At 31.7% G+C, this 11,476-nt stretch overlaps 10 non-coding genes across 10 annotated transcripts; all 10 read right to left on the bottom strand.

Moving 5' to 3' along the window:
• Positions 1–912: 912 nt before the first annotated feature.
• On the bottom strand, positions 913–985 carry TRNAM-CAU (transfer RNA methionine (anticodon CAU)). The gene has a single exon. It is a non-coding gene; the product is annotated as a tRNA-Met (tRNA).
• Positions 986–1,867: 882 nt separating this feature from the next.
• Positions 1,868–1,940, bottom strand: TRNAM-CAU (transfer RNA methionine (anticodon CAU)). The gene has a single exon. It is a non-coding gene; the product is annotated as a tRNA-Met (tRNA).
• Positions 1,941–2,878: 938 nt separating this feature from the next.
• On the bottom strand, positions 2,879–2,951 carry TRNAM-CAU (transfer RNA methionine (anticodon CAU)). The gene has a single exon. It is a non-coding gene; the product is annotated as a tRNA-Met (tRNA).
• Positions 2,952–3,845: 894 nt separating this feature from the next.
• Positions 3,846–3,918, bottom strand: TRNAM-CAU (transfer RNA methionine (anticodon CAU)). Its single transcript has one exon. It is a non-coding gene; the product is annotated as a tRNA-Met (tRNA).
• Positions 3,919–4,919: 1,001 nt separating this feature from the next.
• Positions 4,920–4,992, bottom strand: TRNAM-CAU (transfer RNA methionine (anticodon CAU)). The gene has a single exon. It is a non-coding gene; the product is annotated as a tRNA-Met (tRNA).
• A 1,016-nt stretch (positions 4,993–6,008) lies between these two features.
• TRNAM-CAU (transfer RNA methionine (anticodon CAU)) lies at positions 6,009–6,081 on the bottom strand. Its single transcript has one exon. It is a non-coding gene; the product is annotated as a tRNA-Met (tRNA).
• A 1,951-nt stretch (positions 6,082–8,032) lies between these two features.
• TRNAM-CAU (transfer RNA methionine (anticodon CAU)) lies at positions 8,033–8,105 on the bottom strand. Its single transcript has one exon. It is a non-coding gene; the product is annotated as a tRNA-Met (tRNA).
• A 950-nt stretch (positions 8,106–9,055) lies between these two features.
• Positions 9,056–9,128, bottom strand: TRNAM-CAU (transfer RNA methionine (anticodon CAU)). The gene has a single exon. It is a non-coding gene; the product is annotated as a tRNA-Met (tRNA).
• A 971-nt stretch (positions 9,129–10,099) lies between these two features.
• Positions 10,100–10,172, bottom strand: TRNAM-CAU (transfer RNA methionine (anticodon CAU)). Its single transcript has one exon. It is a non-coding gene; the product is annotated as a tRNA-Met (tRNA).
• A 933-nt stretch (positions 10,173–11,105) lies between these two features.
• On the bottom strand, positions 11,106–11,178 carry TRNAM-CAU (transfer RNA methionine (anticodon CAU)). Its single transcript has one exon. It is a non-coding gene; the product is annotated as a tRNA-Met (tRNA).
• Between the last annotated feature and the right edge of the window lie 298 nt (positions 11,179–11,476).

Genomic DNA, 11,476 nt, shown 5'->3' with positions numbered 1-11,476 from the left:
TCTTTCGTCGCATGCGGTCGGCAAAGCCATAAAGATAAGGTTGGCGTGTTGGATCTCCATATCATTTCCCCCTGTAACTGCTAATGCATGCCCTTCCCTGCCTTGTCCCCTGGGGTCATTCCTGCCCCTATCCATTGGGATTCCCCGTCCTCTATCCTCTAGAGCCCCCTGTGTGTGTCTTGCTTTTCGATGTTCCCTCTCTCTGAAATTTATCCCCTCTACCCAACTCGCCTCAGCTACAATTATTATTATTGCTATTGTTGAACCATTACTCTTCCTTTGCCAAGGCAGGCTTTATGACCCCAATCACTCATCCGGGACATAACAAGGAGGAGGAGCCTCAGCTCGTCATAAAATCTTTGAATGTATTTCGTTGCATTTTTATTTATTATACTTTTATCACGTCGTTTAGTCTCAAATCATGACGCTCATTACTGATATTAATTACGACAAAAAGAAACTCTAAGGTTTGCCTTCAGATCAAAATTGAAAATATCAGTTTAAATGTAATTTACAGGGAAGTTTGATTGCCTGTTAGCCATGGGAGGTGGAATGAAAGGCAAAATTTCCCTTCGTAAAGCAGAAGTATTACTTGCTAACTTGAGAGAAACGAAAATGCAATTTCTTATTTGAATTTCTAATAGTATGCCATACCGTATGCAACTTAATATGAAAGGTTCAATATGGTTTAGTAGTTAAGGTATGCTGCTGGAGCAAGACCCCTTGTTAGCATAAGACAAGTTTAAGCTAAAACGAAAGAACAAGGTGGCTTAGTCACTTGGTTAAAGTGCTTAAAATACGGATGTTTAGCAAGATCTTATGAAAGTTTTTTAATAAATCGCGAGCCTGACAAGTGCAATGCTTTTAACTGCTAGAACGTTCAGTTCTCACTACAGTTTGTAAAATAGTTGCTGCCCCGAGTGAGGATCGAACTCACGACCTTCAGATTATGAGACTGACGCGCTGCCTACTGCGCTATCGAGGCGCTACATTCAAATGAATCAAGCTAAACTCGCTGCGCTGCTGCCTTTTAATGAGTCTTAAAGCCTTTATTAGAATGTTTAAAAAAATGGAGGTACTGGACACTAGAGAAAACATTGTGAGTAGTCGTGTGTTATAAGAAGAAATAAAGGTGATGGTAGAAAAGGAGGGTTTGTGTATCATCATTATAAAATATATATATATATATATATATATATATATATATATATATATATATATATATATATATATATATATATATATATATATATATATATATATATATATATATATATATTAGTAATTTAAAGAAAAGATGAGGACAGTAAAATGATTTACTTCATTCCTTCATTTAGAAGTTACAAAGTTCTAGCATGCAGGTCCATGTAAATTGAAGAAATTTGTTTTGTAAGATTTTATTTTCAACAGTTGAGTGGGGGTGGGAATAGAACCGAAAATATATTTTGATCTCATATAAATATTGAAATGTACACAAAAGGACTGAGACAAGTCAGATGGGGTATATATATAATGTGGCTTATAATTTGTCACGAAAAATGTGGTAGAGTTTAAAAAGATGTACAAATACTTATAAGATTAGGGAATAGTATACCTTCCTGGGTGCAAGTTTTTTGTAAGAAAAATGGGTTTAAACTCATTGAGCGTTGTTGATTTCCCGATTTGATAATCAACAGCATAAATATTGAAAATTTTTAACATTTATATTAATCCTTTTGTAATGGAGCAGTACTGTCCTGCAAATTGATCACAATTACCTGCAACAGTGCTGTTATCAAGGTCACAAATAATTTGGCTTTTCTCAGTATTACGTATTAATTTTTAATGCACTCTATGATCACCAGACAGTCAGTTTAGAAAACTGAACTGCCCCGAGTGAGGATCGAACTCACGACCTTCAGATTATGAGACTGACGCGCTGCCTACTGCGCTATCGAGGCGCTATATTATAATAATAAATGCTATAATCGTCGCGCTGCTACTCATAGTATTTAGGGACAGCAAAGTAGGCCAAAAGGAGAATAGTAGGAATATTTATAGCATTTATAATGTTTGATGTCCTTACATTTCAGCAGATATTTGAGCCAGTTACTTTGCTCAGCTCAGAAGCCTAGTTTGTTATGTATATTAAATCACAGGATTAATGTTATATTAACTGATTAGGGGTATTCAAGCAGATGGGGGTTTATGAATGGAAAACTGAAATTTTTAAATTTTATTTCGGAATTAATTTGAAAGTTATTAATTTCAAACTTGAATCAAGTGACAGTTTTAATGTAAAATAACTTTGTTACATCATTTTTTATATTCCATTGAAATGAGGGATTTATTTAATTCCTGCACTTGTAAGTTATAAAGTTCTTGCATACAACCCCATGTAAATTGCTGAAAATTGTTTTGTAGGACTTTATTCACAACGGTCGAATGGATCGGGAACATTACTGATAACATGCATTTTAAGTTCATGAATTATCTTATAAAAATTGAGACACCAAGAGACTGAGTTAAGTCAGTTAAGTTATTTATATTATATCTTGAAATTTATCACAAAAGATATAGTTAATAAGATGTACAAAAACTTATTAGATTAGGGAATAGCGTATCTTTTTGAGTGCAAGTTTTTCTTAAGAAAGAGATTTAAACGCATTGAGCATTGTTGATTTGTCCCCTATTTGATAATCAACAGGATAAATATTTAGAATTTTTAACATTTACAATACCCTTTCATAATGGAGAAGAGCTGTGTCCCACAAAATGATCGCAGTAATCTTTAATGCTACTGTTATCAAGGTCACAGATAATTTGGCTTTTCTAGATATCAGGTATTGATTTTCTATGCACTTCATAATCACCGCACAGTCAGTTTAGAAAACTTAATTGCCCCGAGTGAGGATCGAACTCACGACCTTCAGATTATGAGACTGACGCGCTGCCTACTGCGCTATCGAGGCTCTATATTATAAAAATAAATGCTATAATCGCCGTGCTACTACTCAAAATACCTAGGGACAGGAAAGTAAGCTGAAAGGAGAATAGTAGAGTATTTATAACATTTATAATGTTTGATGTCCTTCAGCATATGTTATGATCCAGTTACTTTGCTCAGCTCAGAACTCTAGTTTATGTCATGGATATTTTTAAAGCACAGGGTTAATATGATATTGATTAGGGATATTCGAGCAGATGGGGGATTTATGAATGGAAAACTGAAATTTTTAACATTTAACATTTCTAAATTCATTGGAAAGTTATGAATTTCAAATTTAAATCGAGTGACAGTTTTTTTCAAAGTAAAATAACTTTGTTACATTATTTTTTATATTCCTTTGAAATACATGATTTATTTAATTCCTGCATTTGGAAGTTATAAAATTCTAGCTTACAGGTCCATGTAATTTGCTGAAGATTGTGTTATAGGACTTTATTTACAATGATTGAATGGGGCAGGAATAGTATTGAAAACATGTATTTTGAGTTCATAAATTATCTTATAAAGATTGAGTCAGACACCAAGAGACTGAGTTAAGTCAGAAAAGTTATATAAAAACTGATGAGATTAGGGAAGAGTATACCTTCCTTATACCATCCTGAGTGCAAGTTTTTCTTAAGAAAGGGATTTCAACTCACTGAGCATTGTTGATTTGTTCTCCACTTAATAATCAATAGCATAATTATTGAAAATTTTTAACATTTATATTACCCTTTTGTAATGGAGTAGAGTTGTGTCCGCAAAATTATCACAGGTACTGTTATCGACGTCACAGCTAATTTGGCTTTCCTCAGTATTACGTATTAATTTTCTATGCACTTCATAATCACCACACAGTCAGTTTAGAAAACTGAACTGCCCCGAGTGAGGATCGAACTCACGACCTTCAGATTATGAGACTGACGCGCTGCCTACTGCGCTATCGAGGCGCTATATTATAAAAATAAATGCAATAATCGTCGCGCTACTACTGAAAGTATTTAGGGAAAGCAAGGTAGGCCGAAAGGAGAATAGTAGGAATGTTTATAACATTTATAATGTTTGATGTCCTTACATTTCAGCAGATATTTGATCCAGTTACTTTGCTCAGCTCAAAAGTCTAGTTTGTTATGTATATTAAAGGACAGGTTTGTTATTATATTGATTGGTTAGGGATATTCGAGCAGATGGGGGATTTATGAACGGAAAACTGAAATTTTTAAATTTTATTTCTGAATTAATTTGAAAGTTATAAATTTCAGATTTAAATTGAGTGAGTTTTTTTATGTAAAATAATTTTGTTACATCATTTTTTATTTTCCATTGAAATAAAGGATTTATTTAATTCCTGCATTTGGAAGTTATAAAGTCCTTGCATACAGGTCCATGTAAATTGCTGAAAATTGTTTTGTAGGACTTTATTTACAATGGTCGAATGGAATGGGAATAGTACTGAAAACATGCATTTTGAGTTCATGAATTATCTTATAAAAATTGAGACACACACCAAGAGACTTTGTTATATATATATATATATATATATATATATATATATATATATATATATATATATATATATATATATATATATATATATTATATTATATCTTAAAATTTATCTCAAAGATATAATTTAAAACATGTACAAAAACTGATTAGATTAGGGAATAATAGGCTTTTTCTGAGTGCAAGTTTTCTTAAGAAAGAGATTTAAACTCATTGAGCATTGTTGATTTGCCCCCTATTTGATAACCAACAGCATAAATATTTAGAATTTTTAACGTTTACAATACCCTTTCATAATGGAGAAGAGTTGTGTCCCACAAAATGATCACAGTAACCTTTAATGCTACTGTTATCGAGGTCACAGATAATTTGGCTTTTCTAGATATCATGTATTAATTTTTTGTGCACTTCATAATCACCGCACAGTGAGTTTAGAAAACTTAATTGCCCCGAGTGAGGATCGAACTCACGACCTTCAGATTATGAGACTGACGCGCTGCCTACTGCGCTATCGAGGCGCTATATTATAAAAATAAATGCTATAATCGTCGCGCTATACTCAAAGTATATAGGGACAGGAAAATAGGCCGAAAGGAGAATAGTAGGGGTATTTATATAGTATTTATAATGTTTGATGTCCTTAATTTTTACCATATATTATGAACCAGTTACTTTACTTAGCTCAGAAGTGTAGTTTATGTCATGGATATTAAAACACAGGACTAATATTATATTGAAAATAGGGATAATCGAACAGATGGGGGATTTATGAATGGGAAACTGAGATTTTTATTATTTTATGAATTCATTTGAAATTTATGAATTTCAAATTTGAATTCTATTCGACAGAAGGGGATTTATGAATGGGAAACTGAAATTTTTATTATTTTATTCCTGAATTCATTGTGAACTTTATGAATTTCAAATTTAAATTGAGTGACAGTTTGCTAAATGTAAAATAAATTAATATTTTTATATTCCTTTGAAATACATGATTTATTTAATTCTGCATTTGGAAGTTATAAAGTTCTAGTAACAGGTCCATGTTAGCTAAAATTTGTTTTACAGGACTTTATTTACAACGGTTGAATGGAGTGGGAATAGTATTGAAAACATGTATTTTAAGTTCATGAATTATCTTATAAAAATTGAGACATGCACCAATAGACTGAATTAATTCAGGAAGTTATATATACTGACTTATAATTTTTCAGAAAGGATATGGTAAAGTTTAAAAGATGTACAAAAATTGATAAGATTAGGGAATATTTTAAGTGCAAGTTTTCTTGAAGTTATTTAAACTCACTGTGCATTGTTGATTTGTTCCTTATTTGACAATTGGTAGCATAAATATTTAGAATTTCAACATTTACCTTGCCACTTTTGTAATGGAGAAGAGTTGTCCCACAAAATGATCACAGTAACCTATAACACTAATGTTATCAAGGTTGAGTTAATTTGGTTTTTCTTGGTATTATGTACTAATTTTCTATGCACTTCATAATCGTCACGTAGACAGTTTAGAAAACTGAACTGCCCCGAGTGAGGATCGAACTCACGACCTTCAGATTATGAGACTGACGCGCTGCCTACTGCGCTATCGAGGCGCTATATTACAAAAAATAAAGGCAATAATCGTCAAACTACACTCAAAGTACTTTAGTAGGAATATTTATAGCATTTATAATGTTTGATGTCCTTACATTTCAGCAGATATTTTATCCAGTTACTTTGCTCAGCTCAAAAGTCTAGTTTGGTATATTAAATCACAGGATTAATATTATATTGACTGGTTAGGGATATTCGAGCAGATGGGGGTTTATATGAAATTTTAAAATGTTATTTCTGGAAATGATTTCAAACTTGAATCAAGTGATAGTTTTAATGTAAAATAACTTTGTTACATCATTTTTTATATTCCATTGAAATAAAGGATTTATTTAATTATATAAATTATAAAGTTCTTGCATAGGTCCATGTAAATAGCTAAAAATTGTTTTGCAGGACTTTATTTTACAACAGTCGAATGGAGCAAACAGTACTGAAAACATAATTTTGAGTTCATGAATTATCTTATGTGAGACACACCAAGAGACTGATTAAGTCAGTTAGGTTATATATATTCTATCTTATGCCTTATCACAAAACATATGGTAAAGTTTAAAAGATGTACAAACACATTAGATTAGGGAATTTCTTTTTGAGTGCAAGTTTTTCTTAAGAAAGAGATTTAAACTCATTGAGCATTGTTGATTTGTCCCCTATTTGATAATCAACAGCATAAATATTATTTAGAAAATTTTTAACATTTACAATACCCTTTCATAATGGAGAAGAGTTGTGTCCCACAAAATGATCACAGTAACCTTTAATGCTACTGTTATCGAGGTCACAGATAATTTGGCTTTTCTAGATATCATATATTAATTTTTGTGCACTTCATAATCACTGAGTGAGGATCGAACTCACGACCTTCAGATTATGAGACTGACGCGCTGCCTACTGCGCTATCGAGGCGCTATATTATAAAAATAAATGCTATAATCGTCGCGCTATACTCAAAGTATATAGGGACAGGAAAATAGCCGAAAAGGAGAATAGTAGGGGTATTTATATAGTATTTATAATGTTTGATGTCCTTAATTTTTACCATATATTATGAACCAGTTACTTTACTTAGCTCAGAAGTGTAGTTTATGTCATGGATATTAAAACACAGGACTAATATTATATTGAAAATAGGGATAATCGAACAGATGGGGGATTTATGAATGGGAAACTGAGATTTTTATTATTTTATTTCTGAATTCATTTGAAATTTATGAATTTCAAATTTGAATTCCCTATTCGAGCAGAAGGGGGATTTATGAATGGGAAACTGAAACTTTTTATTATTTTATTCCTGAATTCGTGTGAACTTTATGAATTTCAAATTTAAATTGAGTGACAGTTTGCTAAATGTAAAATAAATTAATATTTTTATATTCCTTTGAAATACATGATTTATTTAATTCCTGCATTTGGAAGTTATAAAGTTCTAGTATACAGGTCCATGTAAATAGCTGAAAATTGTTTTACAGGACTTTATTTACAACGGTCGAATGGAGTGGGAATAGTATTGAAAACATGTATTTTAAGTTCATGAATTATCTTATAAAAATTGAGACGCACACAAAGAGTCTGAATTAATTCAGATAAGTTATATATACTGACTTATAATTTTTCAGAAAGGATATGGTAAAGTTTAAAAAGATGTACAAAAATTGATAAGATTAGGGAATATTTTACCTTCCTGAGTGCAAGTTTTTCTTGAAGTTATTTAAACTCACTGTGCATTGTTGATTTGTTCCTTATTTGACAATTGGTAGCATAAATATTTAGAATTTCAACATTTACCTTGCCACTTTTGTAATGGAGAAGAGTTGTCCCACAAAATGATCACAGTAACCTATAACACTAATGTTATCAAGGTTACAGCTAATTTGGTTTTTCTTGGTATTATGTACTAATTTTCTATGCACTTCATAATCGTCACGTAGACAGTTTAGAAAACTGAACTGCCCCGAGTGAGGATCGAACTCACGACCTTCAGATTATGAGACTGACGCGCTGCCTACTGCGCTATCGAGGCGCTATATTACAAAAATAAAGGCAATAATCGTCGAACTACACTCAAAGTATTTAGGGACAGTAAAGTAGGCCAAAAGAGAGATAAGTAGGAATATTTATAGCATTTATAATGTTTGATGTCCTTACATTTCAGCAGATATTTTATCCAGTTACTTTGCTCAGCTCAAAAGTCTAGTTTGTTATGTATATTAAATCACAGGATTAATATTATATTGACTGGTTAGGGATATTCGAGCAGATGGGGGTTTATGAACGGAAAACTGAAATTTTAAAATGTTATTTCTGAAATGATTTGAAAGTTATTAATTTCAAACTTGAATCAAGTGACAGTTTTAATGTAAAATAACTTTGTTACATCATTTTTTATATTCCATTGAAATAAAGGATTTATTTAATTCCTGCACTTGTAAATTATAAAGTTCTTGCATACAGGTCCATGTAAATAGCTGAAAAATTGTTTTGCAGGACTTTATTTACAACGGTCGAATGGAGCGGGAACAGTACTGAAAACATGTATTTTGAGTTCATGAATTATCTTATAAAAATTGAGACACACCAAGAGACTGAGTTAAGTCAGTTAAGTTATATATATTCTATCTTATGCCTTATCACAAAACATATGGTAAAGTTTAAAAAGATGTACAAAAACTGATTAGATTAAGGAATAGTGTATCTTTTTGAGTGCAAGTTTTTCTTAAGAAAGAGATTTAAACTCATTGAGCATTGTTGATTTGTCCCCTATTTGATAATCAACATCATAAATATTATTTAGAATTTTTAACATTTACAATACCCTTTCATAATGGAGAAGAGTTGTGTCCCACAAAATGATCACAGTAACCTTTAATGCTACTGTTATCGAGGTCACAGATAATTTGGCTTTTCTAGATATCATGTATTAATTTTCTATGCACTTCATAATCACCGCACAGTCAGTTTAGAAAACTTAATTGCCCCGAGTGAGGATCGAACTCACGACCTTCAGATTATGAGACTGACGCGCTGCCTACTGCGCTATCGAGGCGCTATATTATAAAAATGAATGCTATAATCGTCGCGCTATACTCAAAGTATATAGGGACAGGAAAATAAACCGAAAGGAGAGTAGTAGGAGTATTTATACAGTATTTATAATGTTTGATGTCCTTACTTTTCAGCATATATTATGATCCAGTTACTTTGCTCAGCTCAAAAGTGTAGTTTATGTCATGTATATTAAAGCACAGGATTAATTATTATATTAAATAGGGATATTCGAACAGATGGGGGATTTATGAATGGGAATCTGAGATTTTTATTATTTTATTTCTGAATTCATTTGAAATTTATGAATTTCAAATTGTTCCAACACGATATACAAACCTAAGATCCTTTACATTGCATACACCTAATGTAAAGTACCTTAGGTTTGTATAGTTAGGAAAAATACAATTTACTTTCAAAAATTGTGATTTTAATTCCTGCATTTGGAAGTTATAAAGTTCTTGCATACAGGTTCATGTAAATATAGGACTTTATTTACAACGGTCGATTGGAGTGGGAATAATATTGAAAACATGTACTTTAAGTTCGTGAATTATCTTATCAAAATTGAGATGCACACCAAGAGACTGAATTAATGCAGTAGTGTTATATATATTCTGTCTTATAATTTATCACAAAAGATATGGTAAAGTTTAAAAAGACGTATAAAAACTTATTAGATTAGGGAATAGTATACCTTTCTGATTGCAAGCTTTTCTTAAGAAAGAGGTTTAAACTCATTGGGTATTGTTGGTTTGTCCCCTATTTGATAATCAATAGCATAAATATTTAGAATTTTTAACATTTACATTGCCCTTTTTTGTAATGGAGGAGAATTGTGTCCCACAAAATGATCACAGTAACCTATAACGCTAATGTCATCAGTTACAGCTAATTTGGCTTTTCTCGGTATTATGCATTAATTTTCTACGCACTTTATAATCATCACATAGATAGTTTAGAAAACTGAACTGCCCCGAGTGAGGATCGAACTCACGACCTTCAGATTATGAGACTGACGCGCTGCCTACTGCGCTATCGAGGCGTTATATTATAAAAATGAATGCGATAATCGTCGAACTACACTCAATGCTCTTAGGGACAGTAAAGTAGGCCGAAAAGAGAATAGTAGGAGTATTTATAGTATTTATAATTTTTGATGTCCTTACATTTCAGCATATATTATGATTCAGTTACTTTGCACAGCTCAGAAGTCTAGTATATGTCATGGATATTAAAGCACAGGACTAATATTATATTGATCAATAGGGATATTCGATCAGATGGGGGATTTATGAATAGAAAACTGAATTTTTTAAAGTTTTATATCTGAATTCATTGGAAAGTTAAGAATTTCAAATTTAAAATAAGTGACAGTTTTTTCAGTGCAAAATAACTTACATTATTTTTATATTCCTTTGAAATACATGATGTATTTAATTCCTGCATTTGTAAGTTATAAAGTTCTAGTATACAGGTCTATGTAATTTCCTGAAATTGGTTTTGTAGGACTCTATTTACAACGGTCGAATGGAGCGGGAATAGTATTGAAAACATGTATTTTGAGTTCATGAATTATCTTATAAAAATTGAGATGCACACCAAGAGACTGAGATAAGTCAGTTAAGCTACATATACTCTGTCTGATAATTTGTCACAAAAGATATGGCAAAGTTTAAACAGATGTACAAAAACTGATAAGATAGGGAATATGTTACCTTCCTGAGTGCAAGTTTTTCTTAAGAAAGATTTAAACTTATTGGACATTGTTGATTTGTTCTCCATTTGATAATCAATAGCATAAATATTTAGAATTTTTAACATTTACATTCCCCCTTTAGTAATGGAGAAGAGCTGTCCCACAAAATGATTACAATTACTGTTATCTAGGTCACAGGTAATTTGACTTTTCTCAGTATTACTTATTAATTTTCTGTGCACTTCTTAACTACCACACAGTCAATTTAGAAAACTGAACTGCCCCGAGTGAGGATCGAACTCACGACCTTCAGATTATGAGACTGACGCGCTGCCTACTGCGCTATCGAGGCGCTATTTAATAAAATTAGATGCTATAATCGTCGCGCTATACTCATATAGGGACAGGAAAGTAGGCCGAAAGGAGAGTAGTAGGAGCATTTATATAGTATTTATAATGTTTGATGTTCTCACTTTTCAGCATATATTATGATCCAGTTACTTTGCTCAGCTCAAAAGTCTAGTTTATGTCATGGATATTAAAACACAGGATTAATATTATATTGATTAATGATATTCAAGCAGGTGGGGATTTATAAATTGAGAACTGAAATTTTTTACATTTTATTTCTGAATTCATTTGAAAGTTTT

The sequence above is a fragment of the Macrobrachium rosenbergii genome, chromosome 41 (assembly GCF_040412425.1).
Source record: "Macrobrachium rosenbergii isolate ZJJX-2024 chromosome 41, ASM4041242v1, whole genome shotgun sequence".
Lineage (NCBI taxonomy): Eukaryota > Metazoa > Arthropoda > Malacostraca > Decapoda > Palaemonidae > Macrobrachium > Macrobrachium rosenbergii.
This window is presented reverse-complemented; position numbering and strand designations above follow the sequence as displayed.